Genomic DNA, 22,872 nt, shown 5'->3' with positions numbered 1-22,872 from the left:
TTTTGAGCAGCATTTATTGAATGATGTAATTGATAGTGTCAGCACAGGGAACACATTCCTAACAGTGATCATGCTGCCATCGCACCCACGGCGTTGCTCAGTTGTGAAAGCTAACACGAACACTGCACACGGTGTAGCACCTTCCAGCGTTTATTAAATCCCTCCCCCACGGGTTGATTGTGCATTTTTATGTGTCATTTGTGCGAAGAATAGCGTGAATGGACCGTATTTCAACGCAAAACCAAATTGATTCAATACTCGTCCCGTATTCAGCCCACCGTTTTCCAAATCGGAACAGTCAACATTATGACAAAATGTATCAACAGTGCGTGCATGCATTTCCGATGCGTACGAGGGCACACACACACCTGGACGAATGCAATACTCAACACTCGCACCACCGCCGACACCGGGCGGTGTGGCGAACATCGCGTGAAAATTCAATTCGTGACAGGCTCTACCTCGCTTGGGTTTAGGTCGTCACGCAAACTCCGGCTAACAGGAAATTTAACCTCAAAGACCCGCCAGTGCGCTCCAAAAGAACACACACACACACACACACAAACGGATCCACTCCACAAGCGGCCAAATGCTCATCATTAATGGTTGCGCTACCGACATTTCTGTTTGGACACGTTTTGCGTCCGTTGGTGTGCCTCGAGCCACGAGGGCCACCGCTTGGTCCTTTCACGGTGCCGCTCGTTAGATATTTATGGCGGGTGCACAGAACCAGCAGGGGTGGGTGCAGGTTTTTCGGCGGATATGTGCTGGCCACAGAATCGAACCTGCGAAACATGCGAGCTTAACTAAACAACGAATTCGAATTTTGTGCAGGCAAAACAAAACAGACAAACAGCACAAAGAGAAAAGCGAGCGGCAAAGAAACACAAGGATCAAAGGCGGTCTTGTTGTCGTAGTCCTTCTCGCGTGCGCATAACCTCGCCGCCATAAGGAAAGGCGCATAAAAACCGAGCGCACGGAAAAGTTTTCTATTTCAACATTTCCTGTTTTGCTCCACCACCGCCGCCACTGCCACCCGACCGTGGGGTCCCATCATACTGTCCCGCCGGCGTATCGTACCAATAGACTAATCAAAACCCTCCGATGGTACCTTTTTCGCTAATGCAATCGGAAGCGGATACCTGGTGGAATGTTTGCGCCCCGCACCGGTCACGGCCGTGTTCAACGTGACTTTCCCATTTTCTACTGGGCACCCACCCCACAACAACAACAACATGAACAAAAGAAAATACATTCCCCCCCAGCAATGAAATCCGACTCTAGGGCGCATAACAAAAATGAGCCCAAGACGACGGTGAAGACCAGTTGGTAAGTAAAACTTTACACTCCCGGCGCCGCGCTAGAAAGATATTCAACTTCTCCTACGTGGAGGAATTCTCTCTCTCTCACTCTCTCCCTTTTTCTTTTGGATCAAGCTCAAGCATTATACGAGTGCGCGGGGCGGCTAAGAACAACACAGGACCTAACTTTTAATGCTGACACATCCGATCAGCACAACAGTCATGCAGAGTTGGTGTGGAGATGCCACAACACGAACCACCCGGAATGCACATTAGAGAAACAATAAAATCCTAACCGAATACAATTAAAGGTGTTTAATATTTCAGGTTGTCTAAGGGAAAACTTTATTATTAATACGGACACAATCATCCCGGGCGTTCCTTACGAAACTGGGCTGCATGCTTCCGGTTAGGCACGACGTTCCACCTGCTCTGTAGAGACAGTGAGAAAGTTACTGAGAATGATCACAAGCGAATACTATAAAGATGGCTTGAGTATCTGTACAAAAAACTACGACTCCGCTGCAGAATTGAAAAATGTGCTGAGAATTTTAAGATCTTCTATTCATAATGTGTACTTCTATTATCAATATGATTAATCTGACGAAAGCGTTACCTCGAATGCAGCCAATTTAGTATGAAAATAAACAATATTGCATATCTTTAGGCGCTGATTTCACTCAACAAGAATAAATGTACTTTGTGGAACTTCGGGCTTCACGAACATGAGTCGACGAGAGTAGAGTTAAAGGCAGATGCTATTACTTTAATGCAAAGAATCAAGAAATTAGTGTTTTTTAACAAATTGTATATTAAAGCCAAACATTTTCTGCCTAAATGTATCAAACCTCTTCAATTAATTGTACTAAACAGCATCAGCGTTACGTTTCTCAGCTTTTGTAACGCTAATTGCATACTTTATGGCATTACGATCGTAGAGTAACACACTTGAAGGCATTGCAATTATATCCACACATTCTTAACTTATTCAGAAACTGTGGAAACTATTATAAAGCTCACACGGTAAAACATATGTTAGAACCCTTCCCACAATTATTCTTCCAATTATACGCTCACAACAGCATGCATCAAGCTGCTTAGTATCGTAACACAATCATGATATTATTAAGCCACATCTTTTCATCGCCCTCACGATCTACCTCAAAGCGACATTAGGCGTACCATTTTAATGATACCAGTAGCTCATAACTACGCACAACAAGGAAAAATGCATGTCTACACGAATACCACCCCGCTGTACACCGGCTTGGTTCACCTGTGCTTTACGGAATTCACGGCGGCTCATTCGTGTGCGAAGGCAACTTTTTCATTGTCTTCCGTTTGCCCGGGCTAAGGTTTTATGAGTTTTCCCAAAGAGTTTCCCTGTCCTATGTCGCTCCCCTTTGTCTTTTCTTCTCTTCCCCCACCGTGAATTGTTTGTATAACGGCCAGCACCCGGCGAGGACAGAGCGCACCAGATAGCCCTGTAATATAACCTGACAGTCGGAAGTCGGCAAATGCCTTCGCGATGAGCGCCTGTCAGCCATCGTTTCCACACGACCTAGCATACCGCCCTTGGCACAAGGACAACACGAGCCAACGAGTGCTACCAACGAAACTACCATCCGCCAACCATTTCATGGGCCGCCACTACCACACATCTCCTAGCCCGTTGCGCCTTCCGTTCCGCGCACAGCGCCACCGCGGGCGTATAAATTTCTCGACGAAAGTCGTTGCTGGTTTTAAAAAACTATAAAATAAATCATACCAACACACCAATAAACTGTCGGTGAGAAATGTTGCCGCGCTGTGCCTCAGGCCTGGTACTCTGTGTAGGTGTGTGAGTGTGTGCGCCGGATGTTGTCGCGAAACATTCCATTCCGGGCTCAACCCGTTCCGTCGCGCGACGTTCCGTAGATGGAAAAGTACATAAACACTACTCACACAAAAAACCGGCCGTTAATGAGTGTTGGTTGAGCAGCCGCATACCTCCAACGGGGTAATCCGTGTGCGCAGTAAGTAAGATGGTGCCGGATGTGTGCCGTAAAACTGGCAAAGCGAAAGCCAGCTCAAACCGATAGTGGTAGCGAATCGAGCCACACAGCAGCCTGTGGTTTAGTCTAGACGACAGAGAAGATTACGAGCTTTTGAGCGAAGGATGGAAAATACTTTTTCCCGTGGACAAAAGACAGTCGGAAGCTTGCGGCCTGTAAGTAGATGAAAGTTTTTATTGAAAAAAAAAGAAAACAAGAGCATTATAATGAAGTTTCACTTCAAATCAGGTAGAATCAGAAGAGGCTAGAGCTACTTTGAAACATAAAACCTTCGGTCAATGTGTACACAGTATGTGTAATCTGTTTTACATACACCGTGCTATCGTGGGCGAATCCTTCGCGAAGGAGTTGAACGCGTCTTTGCATCCTTTCTTGGAATGGCTTTGCATCATTTTACGTTCCGATACGATTAGTTCCAAGCGTCTTGTTTTACTACGACGTAATCTGTCGATTAAGTTTTAATTGCCAACTTAATTAACAACGCCACAAAGTCTGAAACATTTTGAATTCTAGAAATTTTGTGTTTTCTCCCTGAAAAGCTTCTGTGGCCTACAAGCAGTGGGTCCAAAAGTAAAAGTATGCTAAGGAATGCAATACAGTCAAGATTATTGTACCACACATACATTGCCAATACAAATGTTTTAGTTATAATTTTTTTTTCATAATTATTTATATTATTCATCCTTGCGATACATACAACATTCCCCAACCATCCGTGCTCCAATTTAACGTTAGTTCCGACCAACTCGAACTACTGGAACAAAAGCCTTTGTTGGCGCAAATTTGCTCCGAGTTAGACCACACCCGCCCACATACAGACCATATTCTGCACAGACCTTATCCGACAACTTCTCTTTCCCCCCCCCCCCCCCCCCCCCGGTAAGCCAGCAGCGGGACTCATTTAATAGCCTGCCTCACAGAGGAAGTGGTTCGCAGTGGTTTCCGGTTAGAAAACTAAATCACTTAATGTTGTGTAGCAGTGTGTGCGGCATGAATTATGTCCTCACACAAAAATAACTCTCCCACCATACTAGTGTGGGGCACTGTTCGGTATGCTTTTCCTCGCACACTTCGCTATTCCTCCATCCTCAAAATCTTCCCTTCCCTTCCGCTTCTTGGGTACCGAGAGGAAGCGGTTCTACAAATAATTTCGGGAAATATGGCCACTCATGACCGATGATTAGTGGCATTGGGTGCTGGGGAAAATGAGTTATCAGGACATCTTGAGTGGCTCGGCGTGCCCAGAGTCAGCGTGCAACTGCGGCGGATGGCAGGGAGAGGGTAAAACCCCGTTGGCGGATGCCGTGCGCACGAAGCTGTGAAGAGTGTGTCCGAAAATTATAGCAATTTTAGCGCCAATGGGTCAGTAATTGGTAAAGTTTTGTTTCCAAGCCCTTTAGTAACCCCCCGGTTCGTAGCAGAGCTCTTTGCACCCAGCAACAAAACGGGGTCACTTTAACCACTTTTGCCAGCGAGGACCAATTGTTGTGACCATACGTCGCTGCGCACACACTCACGACGCGCCCGAGCGCCAGAATGTTCTTCCTTTGTTCTGGTAATGGCGGTCATTTCGGGGCTCGCGGTTTGATTTCATTTATTTCATGCTTTCCATGCGCTTCCTCTGCGGGGTCGCCTGCCGCTGATTGGCCTCGAGTAGGGCAGCAGATAATGGCGCAGCACCGTTGGCAGGCTGTGAAGCATCACCGATCATCGATAAGTGTTATTGAGCGGCTGACAGCAGCTAAATCATGGGCGAAAGTGTTCTCCACCAAGTGAGGACGGCAGTGTCTGCAAGGGTGAAAATGTAACACAGACAATGGCGTGAGTGCTAATTGGGGGTGACGCTGGCATTTGTATTGGAGAAAATGTGAGGATAATTGTAATATCGATCGATTACTGGAACATTCACCTTTGATATAATAAAACTTTGCAACGTAACAGAATCAACCATATCATTGTTTGCCCATATGCTCCAAAAAGTATAAAAATCGGTTATTTTTCAATTCATGCAGCTGCAATTTATTAATGTCCCACATATTAAAAATTCAGAGCGCCAAAATGTATGCAATTTTCTCGACAAATGGATTTTTTAACTTTTAAACTCCCACATTTTGCATTTTGCATACCAGCTGTATAACAGCTTGCCGTTACTGTAACACTGTGCCAATGAAAATAGACTAACATTTACTTGCAATTATGAAACAGTCAAACAACAGTTAAAGAGCCATCTTTGAAATAATTACCGCCCGTAACTTGTGCTGCCAATTTTTGCCAAAGTATCAGAAGCAACAACGAAACAAAGTTTCACTGTAACCACCGGCTCATATAATTGAAACTGTAACAGCTCGCGCCGTTGCGCGGAAAAGTTAAATTTGTAATTCAACACAACATTTTCCGTGCGATATTAAAAAGGTGTTGAACCTTTTCCTTACACCTCGAAAACATGCTCCGGTTGCGTCCCCACGCTCCCTCGGCATTACCACCGCCGGCGGATGAGAGAAACAATTTCCACCCGTCAATTAGCACCTGCGCTTAGCACCGCTGGGACAAGGCCACCAACAACCGGCACAAATCCCAGACTCGGCAGAACCACCGCGGGAGTCAAGAAATACAGCACGATCTAGAGAGAAACAACAACAACAAAAAAACCCACGCCCAAGTAACCTAAGCGGGGAAAAACTCTTTCAAAACCACCAGCCAACCAACCCTACCGAGAAGTCCACCACCTACCATCGTTCACCAACAATCCAACCAACAAGTTGCTGTGCGTCAAACGCCTGCGACGCTCCCTCGGGACGCCTCAGCGCCCAAGAAAACTCGTGTCTTATCCCTTTTATCTGCTCAGCGGTGGTGGAGGAAAAACCGCGCTTTTCACACCCTAAACTCAACGCTTTCTGGCAACGAGGGGTGTGCAAAAAAGGGGAAAAGGGGGTGGGAAGAAAGAATTATCCCTCCCGGAAACCCGTAGGGACATAAAGATGTAGAAAGCGTTAAGACGAATGCCCTCAAGACCTCGGGATGGATCAAAACGACCACACCACCACCACCCCGATGCTTCCGGGAGCGTGCGGGTGAGGAGCAGTGTGTAAGAGTCCAACTTAATGCCCCCGGATGTCAGGGGTTGTCTGTGCTACCTGTCTGTGTGGGTTAATGTGTGTGTGTGCGTGTGTTGCCACCTGTTCCTCCGCAAGGCGCAAGGCGTAGTGCCCTTTCAACGCCTTCAGAGGCCAAACTTTTCTACACCGAAAATTTTGCCTCATCTTTCGCCAAGCACAGGTAAGGTCTTGTGCTTCCCTTAGGGGGTTGATGGTACGTGGAAGACCATGGCGAGGCGGACAGGATACCGGTTAACAGCTATCTGCTGCTGTTTTTGGTTCTGTTTTACGGCTCCATCAGCAAGGCTGGAACACATCCTTCCGGAGTAGACGGGCGACCTGGTGGAACTTTGTCTTCCTCAAGCAAAAATTCAATATCACAAGGCGCCGCTTATCTTTATTATTTTTGCGAATGCTTTTCCCACACAGCCGTTTTCCTCCTCCTGGGTACAAGAACAACCCGTTGTCATGTCACCTACACCACGTACGTGTGTGTAGCCTGCGTCGAAGGTGTAGATAAAATTAACCTCAGTGCAAAACGGGGACGGTAAGCTCACGGATGAGACGCAAAACCGCAGTGCTGAGTTTGGAGCGCTTTTTTTTAGCTTCTTTCGTTGAAACATAGCGCACACAAAACACACATCCATCGCAATAATGGTGGGTTTTGTGGGCTTGTTTTAATTTCGCCTCCCTAGCTCCCCTTGCGATGAGTGCACTGACACAAGGCGGGAAAAGCCTTAATTGCCTAAATTGAGCTTAATAACCACCCAGTTTATGGGCTGGATTTGAGGTAAGAGCTTGAAAAATTTGGAAATTATCTTGGAAGTATGCGAGAAAAAATATTTTACACAAACGCTTCGTGGAATCATTCAGAAATCATGGGGGAAAAATAAAATTTCATAATTTGTACTGAATTGCCCTATAGAACTCCAATTGACACGTGCGCCTCAAAATAAGCAATATAATGATCTGACATTATGCATACTTTTAGGCGTTGTCTTTCGGTTGTTTGTCTACAAAACCCTATCCTATTAGGTACGAATAAAAAGATAACTAATGCATGCTTTTAGGCGCTCCTTGTCAAAATTAACCGACAAGAATATACGAACAATAAATGCCAGTATTTATCTATTATTACCTAAATTTAGATTATCTAGCATGATGCATAAAGCTACACACAATTTAGAAGCACTCAATTCAAGTCTCTTAAATAACAAAAACATGATAACAAATGTAAAATGAACTTTAACAAATCAGCATAAATTACTATATCGTCCAACTTTTTTCTTAGAATCCTCGTCAAATACAACCATTTAATACTGTACACAAACAACACATTCGCTCTTGTAAATAAAAAGCCAATCAATTCAATTGTTCAGCCGCACCACACACGCTCCCGGGCCGTTTAAATTGGCAGCTCATTTCTTCGAACCGAACACATTTTTGCGAACCGTATCATGTAACCGGGCTCACCGAACCAGCAACAAACAAGGTAGCAACTAATTAATTAACAAGCCACAAGGCACATGGAGCCTAGGTCTCTTCTTCGAAACCCAAAGAACCCTTTTTCATGAGCGACTGGCATGATTGCTTGCGGGAGGGGGAACGGTTCGGAGGGCGTTACAGCGATTGATATCTTTAGGCAATGACAAATTATCAATCGAAGCCGACACGGGAAATGCGGAAAGGTGTGTACGTGTGCGTGAGTGTGAAAACATCAAACAAAACCACCAATTTGCTAGACGATCAAATGAAATCGAGACCCAACATACACAGAGCGCTTTTCGGTTAGCGTTTTTGTGTTTATAGCATGTCGTTTGGAGCATTGGTAAGAGTGTCGTGAAGCTCGTTGTTTATTCGTCGATGTAATAACACTCAAGGCTGTTTATTAGAACTGCCACATATCAGGGAAATTTTATATGTATACCGATCTTTTGGAGATGGCTTCAGAACAAATAAATAAAGAAAAAAATATCTCCCATTCTTTCTCTGGTTCGCTTATTTTTTTGATCCGAGCAAAGCGGGTCATTCATTTCGCTCTGCTCACTTTAACTACCATTCCATCCAGCCCACATTCGTCCCTGAAGGACTCACCATCAAACCTCAAACACACTACATCCCAAGAAGTACATCATCGCCCCAGCAAGAAAAAAAATATATATATGTACGCCCTACGTCATCAAAGACGACCGCAAACAGCAACCCGCAGTCATTGGCGTTGTTGATGGAATGTTTCCATTACCGAGCCCCACCACTCGTTAGGGCTGCACGGTTGAGATATCTACTCCATCATTTGACAGTATCTGCTCACAGTGGCACCGTTACCCGGCACGTTTCCATTTGGGATCAGTACCTTTTGGGAACAATCCATAACTGGACACGCCGAGCATCCGGGCAAGGGGATGGGGAGAAGGATAACACCACCACCACACCCCTTGCTATAACCTCAAACTCATTTTTGGAGCCAATTTTTGAGAGTGTTAGTATAACGCTTGCCAATGTGCACTGTTTCTTTTTTCCTTCTTTGCCAACATCGCTGCCCTTTCCTTCACCACGACACGACACACCACGGAATCTAACAATTTTTCAGTCGAAAAATGTTGCGACATTGATTGATGACGTTGATACGCGTCGTACCAAGTGTACCCGAGCGTGCCGTTTTGCGCGGTGGTGTTGGATGGCTGGTCTTTTCCGCCCTCCGAGCCGCCAAGCACACAGCAAACGGAAAGCAGGCAAAGCTACTGGCGCTGGAACGCCTCCGGACACACGTATCACATGCTGGCCATGCGCCGTATGGCCCAAAAGTTGACGCAAAAACTTTCTGGCACCAAACACCCTAGATATATCCCCCTAAGGACAATTGGGATAAAATGGACACTCGATGTTTGGGGCAGCAAAATGTTCGGGATGGCTCCTGGTGGCCCTCTAGTATTGCACTTGTTAGCATCTTCGTGGAAAACGAGGTTGTTTTTTGGAATCGGTTTCGTTTCATGTACCTGCCCACAGGGAACGCCCAGCGTTCCGTCGGCAGGGATCGGTCGCTTTGAGGTGGAGTGGAATAAGTTTAGCAAAACTTTTCAAAATTACAAACGCAAAGAAACCCGCCGTGATGGATGGGTGACTATTGTTTACTTTTGATTTTGTGCTTCCATTGACGTTCGCCTTACTTCTTGCCTTTATTGAGGCAAAAGATCAAGGGGAAGCGCTTGCTTTATTCTTCCGTAGTGAACGAATGTCTGTTTTCTCCTTCATGCTGAATCCTCTTTGGACCCATTAATTACATTCGTTCTATTTTCCCATTTCCATTCACAAAAGAACTTCTTTTGTGTGGGAAGCATCAAATATTCTTCTTCATTTTTCAGTTAGCTTTTTTGTATTCATCGTAATTTACGCTACTTTGCACAGATGATGCAGATGAGTGGATACCCACTTAGAGTACCATTTGTTTCTTAATGAGTGTCACATGTGAGCACTTGAGTGCGTTTCCTATTGAATTATGTCTCTGTTTTAAACACACGTTTGCATAATTCTAGTTAGTAGTAATCTAATTAGTAGTTCTGAAAAGATCCACACGCCTTAGAACCGAAAGCTTTATATTTTGTTTTTGGTGTTGTTGTGCAAACAGAGGATGCACTTTTCACGAAAGGGTGAATTTGAATGAAATTATCCTTGGTATTAGAATAATTAAAAAACATCTCTTGTCGCGCATTGGCGTGTACGCATAACGGCACATTAATGAGGTACTTTGCTCCCAAATTAATTAGGTACTTAGTAGAAGTGAAGTACGAATAGCAGATGTTTTACGGAAAAAAGGCAAAAAGTTGAATAGTTTCGTATTTTTACTATATTTTACTAATTGAAATAAAATATATAACTGAATGAACATGCATATTGAACATTAGCATGTAACATTAACATTAACTGTTGAAGTTATATGTTCAGCTTACAAGCTCCCGAAGTTATGCAATACGTGTTCGTTAACTGTTCTTGCAACTGCCATGGATTTTATATTGGGTCTACATTTAGGCGCTCTTCTTGTAGTGATGGAAACAACAATTCATATGATTTGTTTTCAATCATGTTTCTTTTTGCTTTAGAGTAGTTCTCTGAATTAGAAACATTGTAAAGTTTTGCAAAATAGTGACCTCCATGGTTCATGGAATCAATTCTACTAAAATGGCTACATTTCTAACAGTTATTACAGTGAACCAGCAATAACTAAACACGCGCTTGGGCCTTCCTCCAAACCGTCCTAACCAGAAACCATTACGATCAAATTAAATGGACCCCACAACCATTACACATGTATTTTACAACAAACACGACAGAAAAAACAGCTCTCTTCTGCTCAGAATTGAATTGATTTCCCACGAGTCCATTAGGCTAACCGGTGCGTTTCTGTAACGTTCTGTAGTTTAAATCGAAAAATGGCCGCTAAACTATCTCCCAGCCGGCATTTAGGGACCGGTTTCACGTAAATTAAAACTTCCAAACCTACCACAGTTCCACGTGAAACCCAACACGTGAAACATCGCACTTGACCTAGTTATCGGCAAATGGCACCGTTTACACATATGCACACACACACTCACATACACACATATCTAATGGATGGCTCGTTGGACACGCAGTTTTTTTAAATCCTCCCCACACCCTTCCATTGTACATCTCGTTAAAAGCAAGCACCTTCGCTGTCCCACGAGTGTGCAGTCGGTTGGCCTGTGAAATTTTCCCACCCAGCACAACCCGTGCGATGGCAAACGCCGTCCCCCAACCAACGTGGCATCGCATACGGCCCACACTTCCTGTTCGGAAAACGCAGTCATTTGAATAAATAGAATTTTATGACACTGTCCCTTGTGATGGCATCGCTTTTCACCGGTGCCAGCTGGCTGGAAAAAGGCTCCTGTGTGAGCTTGTTTTATTTTTTTTTGTTCCTTTCATTCGACTTTTTCTTCATCCATCGTTCCGTGGCTCGTATTGATCACATCGCGCTCCCCGTTACGTTCGCCGTGTTGTCGAGGCGAGACAAACGGGCAAGGGAATCCCGCCACACAACCGCCTTCGAGCCGCCTTGATCGAATTGAATTGGTAGCAGCTCCCACGGGACGCTCCCGAGGTCGTACGTTTGCGCGCCAGAACCGTAACACTCCTACCCAAACCATCCATCCAACAGCCTTTGTGGCGTAACCCGAAGCGCAAAGTAATCAAATTTTCCGTAAACAATGAGATGACCGCATTTTACCCTCGAGCGCTATCTTCAGCCCAAAACGGCCGGCGGTGACAGTGCCCTATGGACATTTGGGATAGAAAAATTGATCAGCCACCAGTTCGCTAGGGTGGCAATCGATTGGCGTCGGTGTACGGGAGCAGCCAGCATCGCCGACCGTTCGGGTGTGAAATGTCTTTGATCGAACATTACGGTCAAAATTAGAAAACAGGCACATTCGCACGAAAGCATGATAATACATTTAACTGTACCGTGCCGTCGTACCACTTTGTGGTGAGTTTGGACGGTGCGGGCTGGCCCGTTTCGCGTTGGCAGGATCCGTTTTTGGTGACCAAAATTGTGCCTCGTGGAGACCGATGCAATGATCGTAAAATTTGAATGTTACAGTGATGGATGGAATATGGCATCGTATCTGTTGCTGAATGATTGCTATCATTTATTAGCAAATTTCACTTTTAGTAGTGTTTGTCGTTGGTAGTAATTGGTTGGCAGTTGTTTTTGTCCATACGTTATCATAGTAACAACGGTGATTTGTGTAAATAAGCCTAATCTTTCAAGATTCAAAATTCATGTTAGATTCTAACCGAAAACATTTCTTTCATTATTTTTTTTCTAAAATCGGTATGAAAAAAATTATCCATTTACTAATTGCATACTTTCAGGCGCTTCGCAACGTCCTTAGGGTTAATTTTTCCTTTGACGCATATTATTGTGTTTTTTTTTTCTTTTTGTTTTAGGCTATTTCTAACATTAAAAAGAAACACGTTTAATCGATAATGAAAAAGTGTTAAAAACAAATGGTACTACATCATTTATTACATTGCATATTACCACGCGAAGTTATTAGCTACATTTTTCATTGGACCAAAACAACGTATACATTTAGGCGCTACTCAACAGGATCGTTGAGCATTATAATGGCAACTTTAGAGGAACTTCAGATAGCTCCCAATCTTTATATCAGCCTACCATACATTCGTCCACCAACTCTGTTCAAGATTGAAAGTGTAAGAAGACAAGATGTAAATATTTTTAAGCATTTTTGAGAATAACATTTAATTTAGGTTCTATACCTTGGAGTTTCCTAAAAACAAATCCAATCAAACGCAAGCATCAAACAAATAGGACGTCACTGTAAGTCGTAAAATCGTCAACAGCCCTTCAACCGAAAATAGGGACCACCACCAGAGGTGCTTACACGGCAAACAAGCTCGTTCCAGTAACCGAGCCAGCGTGCATCCGGGTATAGGCTTCCCTTTTTTCCCTAAATCACACAAACACATACACACAATGCCTTCCGCTTAGTTCCCTTTCCCCTCTTACTCTACAGGGGGATGCAGGAGATCCACACCCTTGCGCCATCCCTCCCTTTCTCTAATCGCCATTGAAATAGAGCGTCACATTTGTAGCACATCATTTTATGACCATTTTGCCACAAACAAACATTGTTCGAGCGTGACGAACGGGAGGCGAAAAATAAAACTCGATGGCCGCACCACACTCCATACTTTGGCCGCCCTCCCACCCCTTCCCGAAACGGGTCACGGGTAGCAACAAGAAACTTTTCCGTGGAATGAGGCATCGGGGAGAAAACTTCTAAAAAACTTCGCTCGTGAGGGATCATCTTCCCGGGCCTCTGTCCCGCTACTCCACCATCCCTCCCGCGTCAGCTCGTTGTGGGGCGAGTTGAACACAGTTTCAAGGAATATTTTGTTAGCTGACCGTACGACTCGTCATCCCCACACCACTGGGGGCGATGGCGTGGGGCCGGCAGAAAAAAATGCCCCGCACAGTTTTTCGTGCAGCCAGCCAGCCAGCCTGCCTGCCTGTTGTTTTAATCAAATTAAATTTTTATGCCACTCGGTGCCCACCACCGAGGTCCCTGGTCTCCGGTGGCATTCTTCCCCAGTACTCTCCGCTCTCTTTATCGCATCTGGCACATCGGCACAGCGCGACGGGTTTCACAATTTACGAGCAATGCAGCCCCCGACACAGCCCGATGGATGCAGAAAGGACGAGATCATGCTTTATGATGATTTGATTTGGGCGCATTTTTTTTGCTGCTTCTTCTTCTTCTTCTACTGCCTCCTCACACTCTCACACCCCACACGCCCGCTGTTGCATCCCGTAGGTTCCAGCGCGTTATCACTGTGCACGTATAACGCTAGCATAGAAATGGTGAGATGGTGTGCATCAACAGAATAACTTGTCCTTTAAAACTCCGCATCCAACATAACAATGATAACGAGCAGGCAGGGGAGTAGTGGCAGGACACACGGAGCAAGCATAGAATAAAGCGGAATATGAACGATTTCATTTCCCTCTGTATGTGTGTGTATGTGTGCCTTGTGCGTGCGAGTGTGTATGTGTGTCTTTGTGAAACGGGGCAGCATTATCGAGCGTGCTCTCTTTATTATGTTTCGTGCATCGGTGAACAACGATTAAATTCCCTGGAGCAATCCAGGGGCTGCAAAAATCCTTCCCCCGCTCCCTTACCAGCAAGTATGCTTGTCCGCTACGATTCCGGGCGGAAACAACTTTTATTTTTATTTGTGATTACTCATCAATGAAATCGCATTAGGGGAAAGGGTTTTGCAAGGCACGCTCTACAGCATCGCTGCCTTTCTTGGAAGGACCCTTTGGTTCTCCTCGAAAAAAAAAACAGCACACATTTAAACTATTGCCTCATTACAAATGTTTCGTTAAACATCCAATCACAGCACCGGACACTTAGCTCCATCTCCCAGCGGTACACGAAGCACTTAAAATAAACCCACTTCACTTCTTGTACGAACGCTTCTTTTTCAACCACTTCCCCGCATTTCTCAACTTGGAACCAATTTACTAAATTACCTTTCGTCAATGATACTGTTTGCTGGAGGGAAAAGTTTCTACCCACAGTCTAGCAGTTACCTTTTCTTTTATTTTTGATATTTTTACCCCATTCCCATCCCCTCCATCTGTCGTCTGGTGGAGTTTCGAAAAAATTGAAATAATTTATTTACACAAAGGTGAAAAACTTTCACTAAAACCTCTTCTAGATCTTTCCCCCGTGAGATGTACAGAAATAGACGGCAAAAGGAATGTGCTAAGTGTCTTAAGCGAAGGGAAGTTTTCAAACAAAAAGCTCTTGTTTCATTTACTGCGCTGGAAGTTTGAAATGTTGCCGTGCGAGAAACGGCTCGAGAGCTCAACTTTCCGAAACCTTTTTTTTGTTTTATCCTTGTTGCCCTTCCCGTTTTTTTATGTTACTTATTGTATTCTATTTCCATCACTTGACCTCCCGGGAGTGGTTTGCTTCCAATTTCATCATATTTTCATGTAACGGTTGGACTGTTGCACTGATTTTTATTGCCCGCCAGCACCAGCCAGCGCTGCAGCCAAATGAACTGCTGCACTGCATTTTGCAGTGCCAGTTCGGTGACACCCAGCTCTCCACACAACGACCAGCACCGCAAACCTTATCAAACTTACCCAGATACGCTGCGCTTGATTGTTTGATTGGTTAGTTTGTGTGCTGCGGTGCTGGTGGTGGTGTAGGGCAAGATAAATGCGACGAATATTTCATCAATTTCTGCAACCACTTAACCGCCTTGCCCCAACAACAACTTGGCACAGCGAGGTAGCACACCATCCGAACGCTTTTTTGCAACTTCAGCAAAAGGATAGGGTGTCCTTGCGTTTCCTCCGAAAAGAAAACCCCCGGCGACGCTTCAAACACACACACCGCACCTCCGCAAAGGTTGCAGTAGCAAAGTAACGAGTAAATTGTGCTGGTAGAAAAAAAAGAAGCAAGAGGAAAAAAGCACGTACCCCGAACACTGCCAGGGCGTGTGCTCTGTTCCCTCTGCTTAGGACCGTACGCTGGCACGATCGCACAGGGCTCTGGCAATACTCTCACCCCGATTCGCACCATTTTTACTGGCCGGTTCATTCAATTTATTCATTTATTGGTATGTTTATTTATTTATCTATATATTTATTTATTATTATGAAATTACTTCTCGTTATTTGTGATCATCGGGTGCAAAGTGGCGAAGACGGTGGCGGGATGCCCTCCAGGGAAAGGATGGTGCCACTGCGAAAGCTCGCAACAGCCGAGCGAGCCGGGATATAGATAGAACAACGAGGCCAATACGTTTCGCTTTCGCAAGCGGATGAGCGAACGAACGAACGGACGTACGAGTGCCAATTTGGCGAATCCTATCATCATCATCATCATCATCACGAGCGAGAACATAAGCATCGTTGTGTGTTTTGTATCGTTGCAGGAGCTGTACCTTACAGCCAGTTTACCTCATTCTCTATCTCTCAACCCGATTGGGGATGCTTTGGTTCGACGTGTTGCACATCAGTCGTACCATCAAGACGTTTTCCACGAGAAGCAGCCAATGTTCGATCTTGTAGTCGCCGCTACATGAGAAGAGGATTATTGAAGGAAGATATTTCGTGCCAAAAAAGGACAGTCGAGCGGGGTTTTCGGACAAACAGCAACGATGCAAACAAAATATAATAAATTTAATAACTTTTTTACAATACTCTGATCTTGTGCAAGAGTGATGGAAACAACATTTTATGAAGGATACACAAAAAAATGTGTGTAAAATAAAGGATATTGAATTTCAACAAAGTCATAAAACTATGCATATAATACAATCAAAGAGCCCTGTAACACTCCAAACGAAACTCCAAACGATGTCCAAATAGCATTTTTACCAAACACAGAGAAAGAAGTACGCCTTGGCAACTAAACTCGGTGGAAAAACTTACCAGAAGTAGTACCACCACCACCACCACCGCACGAAAGCACGCGATAATCTAGATTGGAAATTAGTTTATTGCGGCTCGTAAACATTAGTAGAAATGAAAATTTATTTCCAACCCTTCCCGCATGCCTTTTCTTTCACCCAGTACCCCATCCAAGGCGAGGGCGGACGCGTGCGCCGGCACACACTGACTTCATAATACGAAACGAGCCCATCATCTTCAGCCGGAATGGCCGGCAGGAGAGTGCCAAAAACGGGGGAAACCAGATCCAGATCCTCGCCTTGTTTGTGCTGGGAAGGGGTTACAACAGGGACTTGCCTTCTGCCCTTCAGTGGCCACTCGCAGCCACTCCCTCCACCCGGGCTCGGAGCAATTGTGCTCGGCTGTTTGGCGTGCGCACCAGTAATGTTCTTTGTGTCTTTGCAGGGTGTTCGACAGAAGCCGTTTCGCTTCAGCTACCGATACCCATAATTATCGAGCGCACAGGGGTTGGGGGGAGGCGAGGTTTGCAAGACAGAGCACAGGCTGTGACGTATGATAAGCAAACGGGAAGCGCTTTTGACGGGAGCTGAAGCATAAACTAGCCCCAGCGCCCGTTTTCTGGCCAGAAACCAGAAGCCGGCCAGACATCCACGCGCTGGCGGACGATATTACATTCCAGTATAGCACAGCTAGTACCAGCTAGTTCCACCGCAACGCAACACGGACCAGTGCACAGCGAAAGCAGCCGGAATACAATGCTTCCCATCCGCGCCCGCGCGCGCGCGCACACGCTGACGAAGGTTTTACGATTATTTTGCCTGTCGTTAAAATTATGAATATAATTATTGCATCGACATTGTTTTCTCCCGAGTCGGCGGTTGCTTCGCCGAGGCGGCTTTTATTCGGAACAGCACCAACCATTCTTGTCGGTGAAAGTGCCGGCAAGTGAGGCGTGCTGTGCTGTGTATCCTGTGCGGGTTTTTTTCCCAGGTTTTACAGAGCTACCTTTTCCATAGAGCAGGAGAATACATTTTACTAGCAGAAGCAATCGACAGAAGCATCGGCAAGGGTGCTGTTAGCGGCAAGCTGTATATTGACGATGAGCGCCAACGATGGCTGGATACGGGGACGGTGCAGATACACACAATACTCAGAGTAATTGTAATGATGATTGCGCCATCCATACTTTTAATGCTTCATAATTTAATTTCTTCGACCAGTGGTTCGACCAGCTTCTGGGTCCGAGTGAAGTGGCCTCGGGTTGCTCCCGAGTTAGCTGGAAAATGTGGGTTCGATCAAGCGAGGAAAATCGCCCCCACCGGGCCAGACCAGACAACCTTGCCAACCTTGAAACGTGATGTGCCCATCCTCGAAGCTAATGTTTATCTTTATCATCGTCATCGTTGGACATTAAATGCACACACACACACACACACACACACACACACACACACACACACACACACACACACACACACACACACACACACACACACACACACATACACACAGTCCCACGAGTAAAAAGGACGATGTGGATAAGTTTTATGTCTGGTTTCGCAACGCAATTGGAATTATTTTTCTTGTTTTTTTTTTAATAAAGGAAGTTTGTGTGCGTACTGCTGACTCAGCATGGTGGCGCAAGGATCGATACATTCCATCCGCACGCGTTAGGGAACTCCCACCGGAAGCCGAACAAAGAAATGTCAAGGTTAGTTGTGGTTTGATTAAAGAGCAAGGCTCACTTACCAGTTTCCGCTAAAAAAAATCGGTCAACGATGATGATGATGATGATAATGACAATGATGGACGAAACCATAATAATCTCAAAGTTCAGAATCTCCTGAAAGCAAGCCGATTCCGTGAAACACTCCAAGCGCCTACCTCACTTCACAAAACCTCAGCGAAACGATTAATTTAGCTGGCAGACATAATTTTCTTAATTACAACTCCACCCAACCGCACACCGGAACAATAACAAGCGGATGAAATACGGTGCCGCTTGTTTACAGCAGAGTAACATCATCCCGGTGCAATCCATCATGCCACGCTTAGGGCTTGTCAAAGCGTGCCCCGGCTGGCTACAGAGCGCAAGGGAACTACTGGCAAGCAAGGGAAGATCAATTTCCCGCCCGCAAGTCCGATCAACCGGTCACGGGAGAAGCAAAATGCAATGCCTTTTTGAGCCTGTTTTGCGCACGCCCTAATCGTTTTGTGTCGCAACCATCGAACGGGCAAACGCACAAAAACCAGTCGACCAGTGCGAAACGCAAAGTCACGTGCACGTCGTCGGGTGCGGGGCATGGGGCAAAAGATTTAATTAGCAAGGGCAGGGCTAAAAAAGGGCTTCCTTGGAAAATGCTCAAAAACAGTTTCGGAGGCTTTTTGTTGTACGGATAAGGCAAAAAAGAAGAGGAAAAGTATCACAAGGACGTTTTATGCATACACCGTGACGGACTGAAGGAAAGGAAGGACTTCCAAACTCTACGCACTTTTACTGCCAAACTGATGATGGTGTTGGTGGTGGTGGTGGTGGTGGTGGTGGTGCTTCAACAAACTATCCCAATAAACGTAAGGGCAAATGCTAGTGAGAGAGTTTTGAATCACGACAGCTCCATCTTTCTCTTCCTCACCACACTTTCACCCAATAAAAAGAACCCTTCTCACCCTTTACACCAGGGGCTTCACATTAGCATCCATTACCACTTCAATTTATGAGCTTCATTATAGCGCAGCCCCCAAAACAATAATGGCTGCAAAGCGGCAAACAACGACCCACAGCAACAATAACATTCACACACCGAACGAAAAAAAAAACCCTTTTTTAACGCTGTGAATTTCACTGCCAGGGATTCTTTGTCCTTTTTAGGCCAAACCCCCAAATTGGCACATCGGTTCAGTTTGCTGCGTTCGTCAAAACGCCACAGTAAGCCACAGCGAATCGGTTATGGCTACCGTTGACGACGACGACCATTACGGCCAACATTACGATTGTGCTCTTTTATTGGTGGGGAAAGCTGAAATGTTATCGCCTTGGTACATGCATCAATCCGTGCAGCTCCAAACGAACAGGGCTGTGACAGTGGTTGTGCAATAAACCAGTGAAACAATTACCAAAAAAACAACACATAACATGGCGTTTCAAATTCCCCCTTTTAACTGTGAATTGTGGTTAGGGCGTGGTAGCATAGCTTTGAAGCATTTACTGAGATCTTAAAGCTTTTTAATTACGAATGCCTTTTAAACTCTTTTTACTTGTCAATAACGGTCGTCCTGCAGGTTTGGTCCTGCAGGTCTAATTATAACACGCGGCAGATTCCGCTAGACAGAACGGGTTCAATTCCACCCTAGACTGTCTCCATAGCCAGGGATATTGATATCCAGGGCTATTGATATCCAGAATAGCCCTACAGAATAACAAAAACATATGCACGTGGATCCTCCAGATCCTAGCAATGCTTGGAGCCTTCTAAATGCCTAGATGCCCATTCAGTAGGCAGCAAACCTATTTCATATGCATTGCTTAGTCCTTCCACTGGTTAAGTTCAGTTGATTCTTCTTTTTTGAATAATTTATCTCCACCTTACACTGATTGACTTCACCTAACCGAGCCTTCCCAACACCAAATCTACCATTCCAAGAGAAAGAACCTTTTCAGACACTCGCCAATCTCGAAGAAGCAACAAGCACCCTCAGCCAGTAACGACACCCAGCAGCTACTACGGGAAAAACTAACTTCAAACGTCGTGCCCGCCATGTGCCAGCCATTCGGAGAGCCCTTCTTAGAAGCACTGCTAATTTGGCCCACTGTCTGGCAGTCAACACAGATACAAATCATCCATTAGCAGATGTTTGAAGAGGCCACCGGGCGCTCTAATAAACTGACAGATGCAGCAACAGCAGCAGCAGCAGCAGATTGGTTTGATGTGAGCCACTTTTACGCTTACGCTTCATCGCATAGTCACTCCAATGTGAAATTAGATCTCGAATGCCAATCCGAATGGGCCAAGCAGTGGCACCGCAACAAGGGATATCGCTTGGGGGACTTTTAATTGGACCATTGGAGCAGCGCTGGGGGTAATCATTCTCTTGAGACGTTACCGTTTCTGCACCAAGAACCGTACTTTGGAGCAGAATGTTCAGCCCAACCAAAACTTTGCGCCTGCAGGGGGTTTTGCTTAACCAAACCGAAAACTCTAAATCAACAATGGTTTGAAACCACCACAGCAGCTTCACAGCTACTTGAAAGTGAGAGCCTGCAAGCTTCCTTCAAAAACAATACACCACAAAGCAACTTCTCCACCCCTTTGTGGCAGCACAAAAGTGAGGCAGCACAAAGAAAAATATCAAATACAACTTTTTCCGAAACAAAAGTACCGAAGGGGCTAAAAACACGCACTTGCAGCAGCAGCAGCAGCAAAAAAACACATTTGCCTGACATTTAATTCTTAGAGCAATAGTCCACCTGACAAACGGTTCAGAAGGGGACGGGGAAGAGTGAGGCAGGATAACAATTTCTAACAACTTAAAAACCACCATTCGAAGAAAGGAAAAAAGCACACTCACACTGACGCCCCTTTAGCCGTCCCAAAGTCTAACTCGGAGCAATCTTCCTCTGCCGGACCGGGGCGGGCTTGTGGAATATTAACTAAAACACATGTTTATGACAGTTTTGTGATGGCGGTTTCGGGTTTTCAGCTAACCGGGAGCACACGCAGTCGTCACCGACGGATCCCAGCTCTCTGCCTCTCTCTCTCTTTGTCAGATAAATTCATTCCCATATCGGGCCTGTCCCCGGTGGCCAACTTCCAAAGTCAAAGTCACGGTACCAGCCATGTCGGAGTGGCTGTACCTTCGCCAACCACGCTCCAAGGACAGTGAGGAGACGAAGATGGTAGAGCTCATAACCCCCTCTCTCGGAATGTCTACATCACTTGCTTGCCGTGCTGCACGTGAAGGAGTGGTAGGCATGTAGTCTAAGTACATAATTGGATGAATCTCACGAGCAGACGGGTTGGCGCTTCAAACGCACCTTTCCCTTGCGGGTCTCTCTGCCCTCGCCCGTCCTCGCTCCTCAGCACAAAAGGTAGACATCTTGTTTAATTGTTGTCACCACTTATCGTACCAACCGTACCTTCCCGCTGCTCTCAATCCCCCCAGAGGCTTTAAAGCCCAGCGCAGATGTAATCAACAAGCCCTCGGCTCGCCCTGAAGCTGCACCATCGTTCGCGCATACCTCTCGGATAAACCCGGACAAGCCACCCAACACACAATTCGGGGATGGAAACGCGCAAAAACGCTTTCCCGCTTTGTTCTGCACCGTGTGCTCGAGCTGAAATGATACATAATTGATACGTTTTCACCAACAAACGGGTTCCGCGCTGCGGTTGACGTTCGGGGACGGCGAGGGGGACCCATATCGCCGCCTCGGACCGTTGTTGACGTGCGTCCGGAGAGGGCTGTTCGAGTGCTGGGCGAGTTTCCGTGGCCTTTATGCACTCGACGGCTGATGCTGGGGCTCGTGGTGCTACTGCAGAATGCAGAAACCAATTATGATTTGATGAAGAGAGATTTGCAAGCGATTTAGATACAAATTGGTGGATGGTTTCACTGTCCTGTGTTTGAGAGAGATTCGCACCAGCTGTAAACTGTTGGACAATTACTATATAAATTAGTTCAATGAAGAACTGTGAAGAGAATTCACAAAGCAAATAGCAATACTTGTTTGATTGTTTTTTTTAATTGCATTTCGCCTAAAGATATGCAATTTACATGACAACATATCTTTAATAAGAACAACTTACATGTATATACATATAATTTGATCGCTTAAAGAATGCAATTTAATATAAATCTAGAAAATAAAGACTTGATACTCTTTATTACATATTGTTATCTTTTTTTTTTTTTGAGAAGCAATTGCAGGGTACAAAATAATAATAGAACTCCGATATGACTTTCCCCCCAGTGTATTGAGTGTGGTTTTTGTGAGATTGTATCATCATCATTCAACAGTTGGAGCTTTTCATTTTTCAATTCACCCACGCTGTAGGCTAGTTCTTTCATGCTACTGACTTACACCGTACCAAACCCTGTTAGACTACCACTCACGGAGGTTCGGGCGGTTCTGTTTGATAGCAGCGGACCCTCCGGGATGTGGACATACACCGATGTGGAAAAAAGAACCAAACCCACGATGAATGATAGCACACTCAAGGGGAAGAGGATGCACCACATAGGTACAAAACTAATTCTACCTCCGACCCACCGATAGACTTCCTGTGCTAGAAAACCCTACGGGCAGCACACACACACAGTAGAACCATCGGGCAATTGTGTTCGGATGTCAGCTAAACGGAAGAGAACGTGAATTACGCTTCTAGTCCACCATGCACTAAAGTACGGACGAGTTTGATCCGGACAAGTGCAGGGGGCACTTGCTG

This window comes from Anopheles coluzzii, chromosome 2 (assembly GCF_943734685.1).
Source record: "Anopheles coluzzii chromosome 2, AcolN3, whole genome shotgun sequence".
Classification (NCBI taxonomy): Eukaryota; Metazoa; Arthropoda; class Insecta; order Diptera; family Culicidae; genus Anopheles; species Anopheles coluzzii.
The sequence above is the reverse complement of the archived record's forward strand: the minus strand, read 5'-3'. Positions refer to the sequence as shown.